Source organism: Dendrobates tinctorius, unplaced genomic scaffold (genome assembly GCF_039654945.1).
Source record: "Dendrobates tinctorius isolate UK_male_01 unplaced genomic scaffold, ASM3965494v1 ptg000501l, whole genome shotgun sequence".
Classification (NCBI taxonomy): Eukaryota; Metazoa; Chordata; class Amphibia; order Anura; family Dendrobatidae; genus Dendrobates; species Dendrobates tinctorius.
In genome coordinates, this window is record NW_027362160.1 from 661,640 (window position 1) to 682,204 (window position 20,565).

A 20,565-nucleotide genomic window follows, 5' to 3' on the forward strand; every position below is an offset into this window, starting at 1 on the left:
AGAATATAACTACTATAATACTGCTCCTATGTACAAGAATATAACTACTATAATACTGCTCCTATATACAAGAATATAACTACTATAATACTGCTCCTATGTACAAGAATATAACTACTATAATACTGCCTCCTATGTACAAGAATATAACTACTACAATACTGCTCCTATGTACAAGAATATAACTACTATAATACTGCTCCTATATACAAGAATATAACTACTACAATACTGCTCCTATGTACAAGAATATAACTACTATAATACTGCTCCTATGTACAAGAATATAACTACTATAATACTGCCCCTATGTACAAGAATATAACTACTATAATACTGCCCCTATGTACAAGAATATAACTACTATAATACTACCCCCTATGTACAAGAATATAACTACTATAATACTACCCCCTATGTATAAGAATATAACTACTATAATACTGCTCCTATATACAAGAATATAACTACTATAATACTGCTCCTATGTACAAGAATATAACTACTATAATACTGTTCCCTATGTACAAGAATATAACTACTATAATACTGCCCCTATGTACAAGAATATAACTACTATAATACTGCTCCCTATGTACAAGAATATAACTACTATAATACTGCCCCTATGTACAAGAATATAACTACTATAATACTGCCCCTATGTACAAGAATATAACTACTATAATACTGCCCCCTATGTACAAGAGTATAACTACTATAATACTGTCCCCTATGTAGAAAAGTATAACTACTATAATACTGCTCCCTATATACAAGAATATAACTACTATAATACTGCCCCTATGTACAAGAATATAGCTACTATAATACTGCTCCTATGTACAAGAATATAACTACTATAATACTGCTCCTATGTACAAGAATATAACTACTATAATACTGTCCCCTATGTACAAGAATATAACTACTATAATACTGCCCCTATGTACAAGAATATAACTACTATAATACTGCTCCCTATGTACAAGAATATAACTACTATAATACTGCTCCTATGTACAAGAATATAACTACTATAATACTGTCCCTATGTACAAGAATATAACTACTATAATACTGATCCTATGTACAAGAATATAACTACTATAATACTGTCCCTATGTACAAGAATATAACTACTATAATACTGTCCCTATGTACAAGAATATAACTACTATAATATTGCCCATATGTACAAGAATATAACTACTATAATACTGCTCCTATATACAAGAATATAACTACTATAATACTGCCTCCTATGTACAAGAATATAACTACTACAATACTGCTCCTATGTACAAGAATATAACTACTATAATACTGCTCCTATATACAAGAATATAACTACTATAATACTGCCCCTATGTACAAGAATATAACTACTATAATACTGCTCCTATATACAAGAATATAACTACTATAATACTGCTCCTATGTACAAGAATATAACTACTATAATACTGCCTCCTATGTACAAGAATATAACTACTACAATACTGCTCCTATGTACAAGAATATAACTACTATAATACTGCTCCTATATACAAGAATATAACTACTACAATACTGCTCCTATGTACAATATAACTACTATAATACTGCTCCTATATACAAGAATATAACTACTATAATACTACCCCCTATGTATAAGAATATAACTACTATAATACTGCTCCTATATACAAGAATATAACTACTATAATACTGCCCCTATGTACAAGAATATAACTACTATAATACTGCCCCTATGTACAAGAATATAACTACTATAATACTACCCCCTATGTACAAGAATACAACTACTATAATACTACCCCCTATGTATAAGAATATAACTACTATAATACTGCTCCTATATACAAGAATATAACTACTATAATACTGCTCCTATGTACAAGAATATAACTACTATAATACTGCTCCTATATACAAGAATATAACTACTATAATACTGCCCCCTATGTACAAGAATATAACTACTATAATACTGCCCCCTATGTACAAGAATATAACTACTATAATACTGCTCCTATGTACAAGAATATAACTACTATAATACTGCCCCTATGTACAAGAATATAACTACTATAATACTGCCCCCTATGTACAAGAATATAACTACTATAATACTACCCCCTATGTATAAGAATATAACTACTATAATACTGCTCCTATATACAAGAATATAACTACTATAATACTGCCCCTATGTACAAGAATATAACTACTATAATACTGCTCCTATGTACAAGAATGTAACTACTATAATACTGCTCCTATGTACAAGAATATAACTACTATAATACTGCTCCTATGTACAAGAATATAACTACTATAATACTGTCCCCTATGTACAAGAATATAACTACTATAATACTGCTCCTATGTACAAGAATATAACTACTGTAATACTGCCCCTATGTACAAGAATATAACTACTATAATACTGCCCCTATGTACAAGAATATAACTACTATAATATTGCCCCTATGTACAAGAATATAACTACTATAATACTACCCCCTATGTACAAGAATATAACTACTATAATACTACCCCCTATGTATAAGAATATAACTACTATAATACTGCTCCTATATACAAGAATATAACTACTATAATACTGCTCCTATGTACAAGAATATAACTACTATAATACTGCTCATATGTACAAGAATATAACTACTATAATACTGCTCCTATGTACAAGAATATAACTACTATAATACTGTCCCCTATGTACAAGAATATAACTACTATAATACTGCTCCTATGTACAAGAATATAACTACTATAATACTGCTCCTATGTACAAGAATATAACTACTATAATACTGCTCCTATGTACAAGAATATAACTACTATAATACTGCCCCTATGTACAAGAATATAACTACTATAATACTGTTCCCTATGTACAAGAATATAACTACTATAATACTGCCCCTATGTACAAGAATATAACTACTATAATACTGCCCCTATGTACAAGAATATAACTACTATAATACTGCTCCCTATGTACAAGAATATAACTACTATAATACTGCCCCTATGTACAAGAATATAACTACTATAATACTGCCCCCTATGTAGAAAAGTATAACTACTATAATACTGCTCCCTATATACAAGAATATAACTACTATAATACTGCCCCTATGTACAAGAATATAGCTACTATAATACTGCTCCTATGTACAAGAATATAACTACTATAATACTGCTCCTATGTACAAGAATATAACTACTATAATACTGCTCCCTATGTACAAGAATATAACTACTATAATACTGCCCCTATGTACAAGAATATAACTACTATAATACTGCCCCTATGTACAAGAATATAACTACTATAATACTGCCCCCTATGTACAAGAGTATAACTACTATAATACTGTCCCCTATGTAGAAAAGTATAACTACTATAATACTGCTCCCTATATACAAGAATATAACTACTATAATACTGCCCCTATGTACAAGAATATAGCTACTATAATACTGTCCCCTATGTACAAGAATATAACTACTATAATACTGCCCCTATGTACAAGAATATAACTACTATAATACTGCTCCCTATGTACAAGAATATAACTACTATAATACTGTCCCTATGTACAAGAATATAACTACTATAATACTGCTCCTATGTACAAGAATATAACTACTATAATACTGTCCCTATGTACAAGAATATAACTACTATAATACTGTCCCTATGTACAAGAATATAACTACTATAATACTGCCCATATGTACAAGAATATAACTACTATAATACTGCTCCTATATACAAGAATATAACTACTATAATACTGCCTCCTATGTACAAGAATATAACTACTACAATACTGCTCCTATGTACAAGAATATAACTACTATAATACTGCTCCTATATACAAGAATATAACTACTATAATACTGCCCCTATGTACAAGAATATAACTACTATAATACTGCTCCTATATACAAGAAAATAACTACTATAATACTGCTCCTATGTACAAGAATATAACTACTATAATACTGCTCCTATGTACAGGAATATAACTACTATAATACTGCCTCCTATGTACAAGAATATAACTACTACAATACTGCTCCTATGTACAAGAATATAACTACTATAATACTGCTCCTATATACAAGAATATAACTACTACAATACTGCTCCTATCTACAATATAACTACTATAATACTGCTCCTATATACAAGAATATAACTACTATAATACTGCCCCCTATGTACAAGAATATAACTACTATAATACTACCCCCTATGTATAAGAATATAACTACTATAATACTGCTCCTATATACAAGAATATAACTACTATAATACTGCCCCTATGTACAAGAATATAACTACTATAATACTGCCCCTATGTACAAGAATATAACTACTATAATACTACCCCCTATGTACAAGAATATAACTACTATAATACTACCCCCTATGTATAAGAATATAACTACTATAATACTGCTCCTATATACAAGAATATAACTACTATAATACTGCTCCCATGTACAAGAATATAACTACTATAATACTGCTCCTATATACAAGAATATAACTACTATAATACTGCCCCCTATGTACAAGAATATAACTACTATAATACTGCCCCCTATGCACAAGAATATAACTACTATAATACTGCTCCTATGTACAAGAATATAACTACTATAATACTGCCCCTATGTACAAGAATATAACTACTATAATACTACCCCCTATGTATAAGAATATAACTACTATAATACTGCTCCTATATACAAGAATATAACTACTATAATACTGCTCCTATGTACAAGAATATAACTACTATAATACTGCTCCTATGTACAAGAATGTAACTACTATAATACTGCTCCTATGTACAAGAATATAACTACTATATACTGCCCCTATGTACAAGAATATAACTACTATAATACTGCTCTTATGTACAAGAATATAACTACTATAATACTGCCCCTATGTACAAGAATATAACTACTATAATACTGCCCCTATGTACAAGAATATAACTACTATAATACTGCCCCTATGTACAAGAATATAACTACTATAATACTGCTCCTATGTACAAGAATATAACTACTATAATACTGCTCCTATGTACAAGAATATAACTACTATAATACTGCTCCTATGTACAAGAATATAACTACTATAATACTGTCCCCTATGTACAAGAATATAACTACTATAATACTGCCCCCTATGTACAAGAATATAACTACTATAATACTGCCCCTATGTACAAGAATATAACTACTATAATACTGCTCCCTATGTACAAGAATATAACTACTATAATACTGCCCCTATGTACAAGAATATAACTACTATAATACTGCCCCTATGTACAAGAATATAACTACTATAATACTGCTCCCTATGTACAAGAATATAACTACTATAATACTGCCCCTATGTACAAGAATATAACTACTATAATACTGCTCCTATGTACAAGAGTATAACTACTATAATACTGTCCCCTATGTAGAAAAGTATAACTACTATAATACTGCTCCCTATATACAAGAATATAACTACTATAATACTGCCCCTATGTACAAGAATATAGCTACTATAATACTGCTCCTACGTACAAGAATATAACTACTATAATACTGTCCCCTATGTACAAGAATATAACTACTATAATACTGCCCCTATGTACAAGAATATAACTACTATAATACTGCTCCCTATGTACAAGAATATAACTACTATAATACTGCTCCTATGTACAAGAATATAACTACTATAATACTGTCCCTATGTACAAGAATATAACTACTATAATACTGCCCCTATGTACAAGAATATAACTACTATAATACTGCTCCTATGTACAAGAATATAACTACTATAATACTGCTCCTATATACAAGAATATAACTACTATAATACTGCTCCTATGTACAAGAATATAACTACTATAATACTGCCTCCTATGTACAAGAATATAACTACTACAATACTGCCCCTATGTACAAGAATATAACTACTATAATACTGCTCCTATATACAAGAATATAACTACTATAATACTGCCCCTATGTACAAGAATATAACTACTATAATACTGCCCCTATGTACAAGAATATAACTACTATAATACTACCCCCTATGTACAAGAATATAACTACTATAATACTACCCCCTATGTATAAGAATATAACTACTATAATACTGCTCCTATATACAAGAATATAACTACTATAATACTGCTCCCATGTACAAGAATATAACTACTATAATACTGCTCCTATATACAAGAATATAACTACTATAATACTGCCCCCTATGTACAAGAATATAACTACTATAATACTGCCCCCTATGCACAAGAATATAACTACTATAATACTGCTCCTATGTACAAGAATATAACTACTATAATACTGCCCCTATGTACAAGAATATAACTACTATAATACTACCCCCTATGTATAAGAATATAACTACTATAATACTGCTCCTATATACAAGAATATAACTACTATAATACTGCTCCTATGTACAAGAATATAACTACTATAATACTGCTCCTATGTACAAGAATGTAACTACTATAATACTGCTCCTATGTACAAGAATATAACTACTATATACTGCCCCTATGTACAAGAATATAACTACTATAATACTGCTCTTATGTACAAGAATATAACTACTATAATACTGCCCCTATGTACAAGAATATAACTACTATAATACTGCCCCTATGTACAAGAATATAACTACTATAATACTGCCCCTATGTACAAGAATATAACTACTATAATACTGCTCCTATGTACAAGAATATAACTACTATAATACTGTCCCCTATGTACAAGAATATAACTACTATAATACTGCTCCTATGTACAAGAATATAACTACTATAAGACTGTCCCTATGTACAAGAATATAACTACTATAATACTGCTCCTATGTACAAGAATATAACTACTATAATACTGTCCCCTATGTACAAGAATATAACTACTATAATACTGCTCCTATGTACAAGAATATAACTACTATAATACTGCCCCCTATATACAAGAATATAACTACTACAATACTGCCCCCTATGTACAAGAATATAACTACTATAATACTGCTCCTATGTACAAGAATATAACTACTATAACACTGTCCCTATGTACAAGAATATAACTACTATAATACTGCTCCTATGTACAAGAATATAACTACTATAATACTGCTCTTATGTACAAGAATATAACTACTATAATACTGCCCCTATGTACAAGAATATAACTACTATAATACTGCCCCTATGTACAAGAATATAACTACTATAATACTGCCCCTATGTACAAGAATATAACTACTATAATACTGCTCCTATGTACAAGAATATAACTACTATAACACTGTCCCTATGTACAAGAATATAACTACTATAATACTGCCCCCTATGTACAAGAATATAACTACTACAATACTGCTCCTATATACAAGAATATAACTACTATAATACTGCCCCTATGTACAAGAATATAGCTACTATAATACTGCTCCTACGTACAAGAATATAACTACTATAATACTGTCCCCTATGTACAAGAATATAACTACTATAATACTGCCCCTATGTACAAGAATATAACTACTATAATACTGCTCCCTATGTACAAGAATATAACTACTATAATACTGCTCCTATGTACAAGAATATAACTACTATAATACTGTCCCTATGTACAAGAATATAACTACTATAATACTGCCCCTATGTACAAGAATATAACTACTATAATACTGCTCCTATGTACAAGAATATAACTACTATAATACTGCTCCTATATACAAGAATATAACTACTATAATACTGCTCCTATGTACAAGAATATAACTACTATAATACTGCCTCCTATGTACAAGAATATAACTACTACAATACTGCCCCTATGTACAAGAATATAACTACTATAATACTGCTCCTATATACAAGAATATAACTACTATAATACTGCCCCTATGTACAAGAATATAACTACTATAATACTGCCCCTATGTACAAGAATATAACTACTATAATACTACCCCCTATGTACAAGAATATAACTACTATAATACTACCCCCTATGTATAAGAATATAACTACTATAATACTGCTCCTATATACAAGAATATAACTACTATAATACTGCTCCCATGTACAAGAATATAACTACTATAATACTGCTCCTATATACAAGAATATAACTACTATAATACTGCCCCCTATGTACAAGAATATAACTACTATAATACTGCCCCCTATGCACAAGAATATAACTACTATAATACTGCTCCTATGTACAAGAATATAACTACTATAATACTGCCCCTATGTACAAGAATATAACTACTATAATACTACCCCCTATGTATAAGAATATAACTACTATAATACTGCTCCTATATACAAGAATATAACTACTATAATACTGCTCCTATGTACAAGAATATAACTACTATAATACTGCTCCTATGTACAAGAATGTAACTACTATAATACTGCTCCTATGTACAAGAATATAACTACTATATACTGCCCCTATGTACAAGAATATAACTACTATAATACTGCTCTTATGTACAAGAATATAACTACTATAATACTGCCCCTATGTACAAGAATATAACTACTATAATACTGCCCCTATGTACAAGAATATAACTACTATAATACTGCCCCTATGTACAAGAATATAACTACTATAATACTGCTCCTATGTACAAGAATATAACTACTATAATACTGTCCCCTATGTACAAGAATATAACTACTATAATACTGCTCCTATGTACAAGAATATAACTACTATAAGACTGTCCCTATGTACAAGAATATAACTACTATAATACTGCTCCTATGTACAAGAATATAACTACTATAATACTGTCCCCTATGTACAAGAATATAACTACTATAATACTGCTCCTATGTACAAGAATATAACTACTATAATACTGCCCCTATGTACAAGAATATAACTACCATAATACTGCCCCTATGTACAAGAATATAACTACTATAATACTGCTCCTATGTACAAGAATATAACTACTATAACACTGTCCCTATGTACAAGAATATAACTACTATAATACTGCCCCCATGTACAAGAATATAACTACTATAATACTGCCCCCTATATACAAGAATATAACTACTATAATACTGCTCCTATGTACAAGAATATAACTACTATAACACTGTCCCTATTTACAAGAATATAACTACTATAATACTGCCCCCATGTACAAGAATATAACTACTATAATACTGCCCCCTATATACAAGAATATAACTACTATAATACTGCTCCTATGTACAAGAATATAACTACTATAGCACTGTCCCTATGTACAAGAATATAACTACTATAATACTGCCCCTATGTACAAGAATATAACTACTATAATACTGCCCCCATGTACAAGAATATAACTACTATAATACTGCCCCCTATATACAAGAATATAACTACTACAATACTGCCCCCTATGTACAAGAATATAACTACTATAATACTGCTCCTATGTACAAGAATATAACTACTATAACACTGTCCCTATGTACAAGAATATAACTACTATAATACTGCTCCTATGTACAAGAATATAACTACTATAATACTGCTCTTATGTACAAGAATATAACTACTATAATACTGCCCCTATGTACAAGAATATAACTACTATAATACTGCCCCTATGTACAAGAATATAACTACTATAATACTGCCCCTATGTACAAGAATATAACTACTATAATACTGCTCCTATGTACAAGAATATAACTACTATAACACTGTCCCTATGTACAAGAATATAACTACTATAATACTGCCCCCTATGTACAAGAATATAACTACTACAATACTGCTCCTATGTACAAGAATATAACTACTATAACACTGTCCCTATGTACAAGAATATAACTACTATAATACTGCCCCTATGTACAAGAATATAACTACTATAATACTGCTCCTATGTACAAGAATATAACTACTATAATACTGCTCCTATGTACAAGAATATAACTACTATAATACTGCCTCTATGTACAAGAATATAACTACTATAATACTGCACCTATGTACAAGAATATAACTACTATAATACTGCTCCTATGTACAAGAATATAACTACTATAATACTGCCCCTATGTACAAGAATATAACTACTATAATACTGCTCCTATGTACAAGAATATAACTACTATAATACTGCTCCTATGTACAAGAATATAACTACTATAATACTGTCCCTATGTACAAGAATATAACTACTATAATACTGCACCTATGTACAAGAATATAACTACTATAATACTGCTCCTATGTACAAGAATATAACTACTATAATACTGCCTCTATGTACAAGAATATAACTACTATAATACTGCTCCTATGTACAAGAATATAACTACTATAACACTGTCCCTATGTACAAGAATATAACTACTATAATACTGCCCCCTATGTACAAGAATATAACTACTATAATACTGCCCCTATGTACAAGAATATAACTACTATAATACTGCCCCCTATGTACAAGAATATAACTACTATAATACTGTCCCTATGTACAAGAATATAACTACTATAATACTGTCCCTATGTACAAGAATATAACTACTATAATACTGCTCCTATGTACAAGAATATAAGTACTATAATACTGCCCCCTATGTACAAGAATATAACTACTATAATACTGCCCCTATGTACAAGAATATAACTACTATAATACTGCCCCCTATGTACAAGAATATAACTACTATAATACTGTCCCTATGTACAAGAATATAACTACTATAATACTGTCCCTATGTACAAGAATATAACTACTATAATACTGTCCCTATGTACAAGAATATAACTACTATAACACTGTCCCTATGTACAAGAATATAACTACTATAATACTGCCCCTATGTACAAGAATATAACTACTATAATACTGCTCCTATGTACAAGAATGGGCAACAAACAAGGAGAATTGGAACTACTAACACAGGAAAAGAAATATGATGTAATTGGAATCACTGAAACTTGGTGGGACGATACACATGATTGGAATACAAGACTAGAAGGATACAACTTATTTGCAAGAAACAGACTTGATAAACGAGGAGGGGGTGTCGCATTGTATGTTAGAAACACGTATATCTGCACAGAGATTGAAGCTTCAGAGACTGGGAGTTCTGTGGAAACTGTTTGGGTAAGAATACAAGGACAGAACAATGGAAAGGACACCATTGTAGGCATTTACTACAGGCCGCCTGTGCAAGCTGAAGATATGGATGAACTCTTTATGCATCAAATGGCCAAGTTCTCCAAAAAATATGACATAGTTGTCATGGGAGATTTCAACTATCCAGACATTTGTTGGGAATCTCTCTCAGGCAAAACTAACAGGTCAAGGAAATTCTTATCCTCTCTTGCTGACAACTTTATCTTCCAAAAGGTAAAGGAGAAAACAAGGGGAACTGCTACCTTGGATCTAATCCTTATAAACAGGGAGGAAATGGTTGAGGAGGTAAAAGTGGCTGGGACCCTAGGAGGTAGCGACCATGCTATTTTAGAATTTTGGATAACTAGAGGCGGAAGACCTGTGAAGACTCAGACGTCAAGGTTAGATTTCAGAAAGGCAGATTTTAAGGGATTCAGAAAGAGAATTGGAGGGATCCAATGGCTGGATATCCTTAAAGACAAAAATGTCCAGGAAGGATGGGAAATCTTGAAAAATGAAATTCTCAAAGCACAGTTGTTAACAATTCCGAAAAGAGGGAAGAATAGGAAGCATTTAAGGAAACCAGGATGGATGAACACAGAACTTAAGCACATGCTAAAAAGGAAGCAAAAAATGTTTATAAACTGGAAAGAAGGAGGCATATCTAAAGAAGAATATAATGCTGTCTGCAGAACCTGCAAGGCACAAATCAGATTATCTAAAGCTGAAAATGAATTGAGGCTTGCAAGAGATGTCAAAAGCAATAATAAAGGATTTTGGGGATATGTCAAAAGTAAAAGAAAAGTCAAAGATGCTATAGGATTTTTACAGGATGAAAATGATGAAATGGTAAGACAGGATGTTGAGAAGGCTGAACTTTTAAATTCCTATTTTGCATCTGTTTTCTCTCAGAAAGGAAAAGTAACCAACTGTTATTCACTGTCCTATTAAGGGAATAGAAGAATCCAGGATATCTATAAACAGAATGATAGTGAGGAAACACTTAGCTAACCTAAATGTATTCAAGTCTCCAGGTCCAGATGAATTACACCCCAGAGTACTGAAGGAGATAGCAGAAGAAATTTTTGAACCCCTCTCCATAATCTTTGAAAATTCTTGGAGAACAGGAGAAGTGCCAGAAGACTGGAGAAGAGCAAATGTTGTTCCTATCTTCAAAAAGGGGAAGAAGGTGGACCCAGGCAACTATAGGCCGGTGAGTCTGACTTCTATACCAGGAAAGATCTTTGAACAAATTATTAAACAACATGTATGTCAGTACCTGGATAAGAATGAAGTGATTAAACAGAGTCAGCATGGGTTTGTAACTAATAAGTCATGTCAGACTAATTTAATTTCCTTCTATGATGGTATCACTGATTGGGTGGATCAAGGAAATGCTGTAGATATAGTATATCTTGACTTCAGCAAAGCATTTGACAAAGTCTCTCATACAATCCTTATTGAAAAAATGACTAAGTATGGAATGGACAAGGCAACTGTTAGGTGGATTCATAACTGGCTTAGTGATCGGACCCAAAGAGTGGTCGTAAATGGCTGCACATCCAGTTGGAAGAATGTGTCAAGTGGGGTACCACAGGGCTCTGTCCTGGGCCCTGTATTGTTCAACATCTTTATCAACGATTTAGATGAAGGAATTGAGGGTAAACTGATTAAATTTGCTGATGACACAAAGCTAGGAGGGATAGCTAATACTAGAGAAGAGAGAGAGAGGATTCAAAAAGATTTAAATAAACTGGAGAAGTGGGCAGCAACTAACAGAATGGTTTTTAACAGGGAGAAATGCAAAGTACTACATCTGGGCAATAAAAATGAAAAAAGCATATATAGAATGGGAGGAATAGGGCTAAGTGACAGCACATGTGAAAAAGACTTGGGTATACTAATAGATCACAGACTGAATATGAGTCAACAGTGTGATGCAGCAGCAAAAAAGGCAAATGCAATTCTAGGATGTATTAACAGAAGCATACAGTCTAGATCACGTGAAGTAATTATTTCCCTCTACTCCTCTTTGGTCAGACCTCATCTGGAATATTGTGTCCAATTTTGGGCACCACATTTGAAAAAAGACATCAACAAACTGGAGCAAGTTCAGAAAAGAGCGACCAGAATGGTGACCGGTCTGCAAACCCTGTCTTATGAGGAAAGGTTGCAGGATTTGGGAATGTTTAGTTTGCAAAAGAGAAGACTGAGAGGAGACTTAATAGCTGTCTACAAATATCTAAAGGGCTGTCACATTGTAGAAGGATCAACTTTATTCTCATTTGCACAAGGAAAGACTAGAAGCAATGGGATGAAGCTTTATGGGAGGAGACACAGATTAGATATTAGAAAAAACTTTTTGACAGTTAGAGTGATCAATGAGTGGAACAGGCTGCCACGAGAAGTGGTGAGTTCTCCTTCAATGGAAGTCTTCAAACAGAGGCTGGACAGACATCTAACTGGGATGATTTAGCGAATCCTGCTTTGAGCAGGGGGTTGGACCAGATGGCCCAGGAGGTCCCTTCCAACTCTACGATTCTATGATTCTATGAATATAACTACTATAACACTGTCCCTATGTACAAGAATATAACTACTATAATACTGCCCCTATGTACAAGAATATAACTACTATAATACTGCTCCTATGTACAAGAATATAACTATTATAATACTGCCCCCTATGTACAAGAATATAACTACTATAATACTGCTCCTATGTACAAGAATATAACTACTATAACACTGTCCCTATGTACAAGAATATAACTACTATAACACTGCCTCTATGTACAAGAATATAACTACTATAACACTGCCCCTATGTACAAGAATATAACTACTATAACACTGTCCCTATGTACAAGAATATAACTACTATAATACTGCCTCTATGTACAAGAATATAACTACTATAATACTGCTCCTATGTACAAGAATATAACTACAATAATACTGCTCCTATGTACAAGAATATAACTACTATAATACTGCTCCTATGTACAAGAATATAACTACTATAATACTGCCCCTATATACAAGAATATAACTACTATAATACTGCCCCCTATGTACAAGAATATAACTACTATAACACTGTCCCTATGTACAAGAATATAACTACTATAATACTGCCCCTATGTACAAGAATATAACTACTATAATACTGCTCCTATGTACAAGAATATAACTACTATAATACTGCTCCCTATGTACAAGAATATAACTACTATAATACTGCTCCTATGTACAAGAATATAACTACTATAATACTGCCCCCTATGTACAAGAATATAACTACTATAATACTGCCTCTATGTACAAGAATATAACTACTATAATACTGTCCCTATGTACAAGAATATAACTACTATAATACTGTCCCTATGTACAAGAATATAACTACTATAATACTGTCCCTATGTACAAGAATATAACTACTATAATACTGCTCCTATGTACAAGAATATAACTACTATAACACTGTCCCTATGTACAAGAATATAACTACTATAATACTGCCCCTATGTACAAGAATATAACTACTATAATACTGCCCCTATGTACAAGAATATAACTACTATAATACTGCCCCTATGTACAAGAATATAACTACTATAATACTGCCCCTATGTACAAGAATATAACTACTATAATACTGCTCCTATGTACAAGAATATAACTACTATAATACTGCTCCTATGTACAAGAATATAACTACTATAATACTGCCTCTATGTACAAGAATATAACTACTATAACACTGTCCCTATGTACAAGAATATAACTACTATAATACTGCCCCTATGTACAAGAATATAACTACTATAACACTGTCCCTATGTACAAGAATATAACTACTATAATACTGCCTCTATGTACAAGAATATAACTACTATAATACTGCTCCTATGTACAAGAATATAACTACTATAACACTGTCCCTATGTACAAGAATATAACTACTATAATACTGCCCCTATGTACAAGAATATAACTACTATAATACTGCTCCTATGTACAAGAATATAACTACTATAATACTGCTCCCTATGAACAAGAATATAACTGCTAATATACTGCCCCCTATGTACAAGAATATAACTACTATAATACTGCTCCTATGTACAAGAATATAACTACTATAATACTGCTCCTATGTACAAGAATATAACTACTATAATACTGCCCCTATGTACAAGAATATAACTACTATAATACTGCTCCTATGTACAAGAATATAACTACTATAATACTGCTCCCTATGTACAAGAATATAACTACTATAATACTGCTCCTATGTACAAGAATATAACTACTATAATACTGCTCCCTATGTACAAGAATATAACTGCTATTATACTGCCCCCTATGTACAAGAATATAACTACTATAATACTGCCTCTATGTACAAGAATATAACTACTATAATACTGCTCCTATGTACAAGAATATAACTACTATAATACTGCCCCTATGTACAAGAATATAACTACTATAATACTGCCTCTATGTACAAGAATATAACTACTATAATACTGCTCCTATGTACAAGAATATAACTACTATAATACTGCTCCTATGTACAAGAATATAACTACTATAATACTGCCTCTATGTACAAGAATATAACTACTATAATACTGCTCCTATGTACAAGAATATAACTACTATAATACTGCCCCCTATGTACAAGAATATAACTACTATAATACTGCCCCCTATGTACAAGAATATAACTACTATAATACTGCCCCTATATACAAGAATATAACTACTATAATACTGCCCCCTATGTACAAGAATATAACTACTATAATACTGCTCCTATGTACAAGAATATAACTACTATAATACTGCCCCCTATGTACAAGAATATAACTACTATAATACTGCCCCCTATGTACAAGAATATAACTACTATAATACTGCCTCTATGTACAAGAATATAACTACTATAATACTGCTCCTATGTACAAGAATATAACTACTATAATACTGCCCCCTATGTACAAGAATATAACTACTATAATACTGCCCCTATATACAAGAATATAACTACTATAATACTGCCCCCTATGTACAAGAATATAACTACTATAATACTGCCCCCTATGTACAAGAATATAACTACTATAATACTGCTCCTATGTACAAGAATATAACTACTATAATACTGCCCCCTATGTACAAGAATATAACTACTATAATACTGCTCCTATGTACAAGAATATAACTACTATAATACTGCCCCCTATGTACAAGAATATAACTACTATAATACTGCCCCCTATGTACAAGAATATAACTACTATAATACTGCCCCCTATGTACAAGAATATAACTACTATAATACTGCTCCTATGTACAAGAATATAACTACTATAATACTGCACCCTATGTACAAGAATATAACTACTATAATACTGCCCCCTATGTACAAGAATATAACTACTATAATACTGCTCCTATGTACAAGAATATAACTACTATAAGACTGCTCCTATGTACAAGAATATAACTACTATAATACTGCACCCTATGTACAAGAATATAACTACTATAATACTGCCCCCTATGTACAAGAATATAACTACTATAATACTGCTCCTATGTACAAGAATATAACTACTATAATACTGCACCCTATGTACAAGAATATAACTACTATAATACTGCCCCCTATGTACAAGAATATAACTACTATAATACTGCCCCCTATGTACAAGAATATAACTACTATAATACTGCTCCTATGTACAAGAATATAACTACTATAATACTGCCCCCTATGTACAAGAATATAACTACTATAATACTGCCCCCTATGTACAAGAATATAACTACTATAATACTGCCCCCTATGTACAAGAATATAACTACTATAATACTGCCCCCTATGTACAAGAATATAACTACTATAATACTGCTCCTATGTACAAGAATATAACTACTATAATACTGCTCCTATGTACAGGGTGTGTACATTCATACAGTGATGGTACACAGGTCGCTTCACCTGCTGATGCTCCATCTGAGAATCATCTGGTTCACACCTGACAAAGCAAACACAGGAGACGGCCGGGTGACCGTGAGGAGACGGCCGGGTGACCGTGAGGAGACGGCCGGGTGACCGTGAGGAGACGGCCGGGTGACCGTGAGGAGACGGCCGGGTGACTGTGAGGCCTCTGCACATTGTACCTGGAGACATCACTACAATAAATCAATACCAGGGAGGCGCTGGACACTGATGATGATGATGGGCGCAGTGTGCGGCAGTGCGGGGGTTACAGTCCTCCTGTACAGGAAGCTCCCGAGATAGTTTGTTTAACCCTTCAGGGCCGAGCGCAGGTCACAATGGCCTCTGTGTGCAGCGGAGGAGAGAAGGCAAAGAAAGAGGAATTCAGCCTCATCGCTGGAGGAGGAGGCCACAATCACACACAGAGGCCCGAGGAGTGCGGAGGGGACGCTATTAGGGGGGACACACGGGAGGGGACGCTATTAGGGGGGACACACGCGGGAGGGGACGCTATCAGGGGGGGCACATGGGACGCTGTTAGGGGGGACACACGCGGGAGGGGACGCTGTTAGGGGGGACACACGCGGGAGGGGACGCTGTTAGGGGGGACACACGCGGGAGGGGACGCTGTTAGGGGGGACACACGCGGGAGGGGACGCTGTTAGGGGGGACACAAGCGGGAGGGGACGCTGTTAGGGGGGACACACGCGGGAGGGGACGCTGTTAGGGGGGACACACGGGGAAGGGGACACTATTAGGGGAGATACTATTAGGGGGGACACAGGCGGGAGGGGACGCTATTAGGGGGGACACAGGCGGGAGGGGACGCTATTAGGGGGGACACAGGCGGGAGGGGACGCTATTAGGGGGGACACAGGCGGGAGGGGACGCTATTAGGGGGGACACAGGCGGGAGGGGACGCTATTAGGGGGGACACAGGCGGGAGGGGACGCTATTAGGGGGGACACAGGCGGGAGGGGACGCTATTAGGGGGGACACAGGCGGGAGGGGACGCTATTAGGGGGGACACAGGCGGGAGGGGACGCTATTAGGGGGGACACAGGCGGGAGGGGACGCTATTAGGGGGGACACAGGCGGGAGGGGACGCTATTAGGGGGGACACAGGCGGGAGGGGACGCTATTAGGGGGGACACAGGCGGGAGGGGACGCTATTAGGGGGGACACAGGCGGGAGGGGACGCTATTAGGGGGGACACAGGCGGGAGGGGACGCTATTAGGGGGGACACAGGCGGGAGGGGACGCTATTAGGGGGGACACAGGCGGGAGGGGACGCTATTAGGGGGGACACAGGCGGGAGGGGACGCTATTAGGGGGGACACAGGCGGGAGGGGACGCTATTAGGGGGGACACAGGCGGGAGGGGACGCTATTAGGGGGGACACAGGCGGGAGGGGACGCTATTAGGGGGGACACAGGCGGGAGGGGACGCTATTAGGGGGGACACAGGCGGGAGGGGACGCTATTAGGGGGGACACAGGCGGGAGGGGACGCTATTAGGGGGGACACACGCGGGAGGGGACGCTATTAGGGGGGACACACGCGGGAGGAGACGCTATTAGGGGGGGACACACGCGGGAGGGGACGCTATTAGGGGGGGACACGCGCGGGAGGGGACGCTATTAGGGGGGACACGCGCGGGAGGGGACGCTATTAGGGGGACACACGCGGGAGGGGACGCTATTAGGGGGGACACACGCGGGAGGGGACGCTATTAGGGGGGACACACGCGGGAGGGGACGCTATTAGGGGGGACACACGCGGGAGGGGACGCTATTAGGGGGGACACACGCGGGAGGGGACGCTATTAGGGGGGACACATGCGGGAGGGGACGCTATTAGGGGGGGACACGCGGGAGGGGACGCTATTAGGGGGGGGACACGCGGGAGGGGACGCTATTAAGGGGGGGACACTCGGGAGGGGACGCTATTAAGGGGGGCACACGCGGGAGGGGACGCTATTAGGGGGGCACACGCGGGAGGGGATGCTATTAGGGGGGCACACGCGGGAGGGGACGCTATTAGGGGGGCACACGCGGGAGGGGACGCTATTAGGGGGGGCACACGCGGGAGGGGACGCTATTAGGGGGGACACACAAAACTCTACGGGGGACACTATTAGGGGGGACACACACGGGAGGGGATGCTATTAGGGGGACAGACGCGGGAGGGGACGCCATTAGGGGGGCACACGGGACGCTATGGGGGGGGCACACGCGGGAGGGGACGCTATTGGGGGGACACATGGGACGCTATTAGGGGGACACACTCGGGAGGGGACGCTATTAGGGGGGACACACGCCGGAGGGGATGCTGTTAGAGGGGACACACGGGGGGAGGGGACGCTGTTAGGGGAGACACACGGGGGGAGGGGACGCTGTTAGGGGGACACACGTGGGAGGGGACGCTATTAGGGGGGACACGCGGGAGGGACACACACGGGAGGGGACGCTATTAGGGGGGACACACAGAACTCTACGGGGGGACTCTATTAGGGGGGACACGCGGGAGGGGACGCTATTGGGGGGACACACGCGGGAGGGGACGCTATTAGGGGGGACACACGCGGGAGGGGACGCTATTAGGGGGGACACACGCGGGAGGGACACACACGGGAGGGGACGCTATTAGGGGGGACACACAGAACTCTATGGGGGACACTATTAGGGGGGACACACACGGGAGGGGACGCTATTAGGGGGGACACACAGGACTCTACTGGGGACGCTATTAGGGGGGACACACACGGGAAGGGACGCTGTTAGGGGGGGGACACACAAAACTCTACGGGGGACACACGCAGGAGGGGACGCTATTAAGGAGGACACACACGGGAGGGGACGCTATTAAGGAGGACACACACGGGAGGGGACGCTATTTGGGGGGACACACAGGACTCTACGGGGGAAGCTATTAGGAGGGACACACAGGACTCTACGGGGGAAGCTATTAGGAGGGACACACGACTCTACGGGGGACGCTATTAGGGGGGGACACAGGACTCTACGGGGACGCTATTGGGGGGACACACACGGGAGGGGACGCTATTAGGGGGGACACAGGACTCTACGGGGGACGCTATTAGGGGGGACACAGGACTCTACGGGGGACGCTATTAGGGGGGACACAGGACTCTACGGGGACGCTATTGGGGGGACACACACGGGAGGGGACGCTATTAGGGGGGACACAGGACTCTACGGGGGACGCTACTAGGGGGGGGACAGACTGAGTTTGGTCTC

The 20,565-nt window shown here is 36.9% G+C and overlaps 1 protein-coding gene across 1 annotated transcript in view; it reads right to left on the reverse strand.

Moving 5' to 3' along the window:
- The window catches only part of SLC35B2 (solute carrier family 35 member B2), a 39,764-nt gene that overhangs the window by 18,975 nt on the left and 224 nt on the right, over nt 1-20,565 (reverse strand). The gene's annotated exons all lie outside the window — the stretch shown is intronic.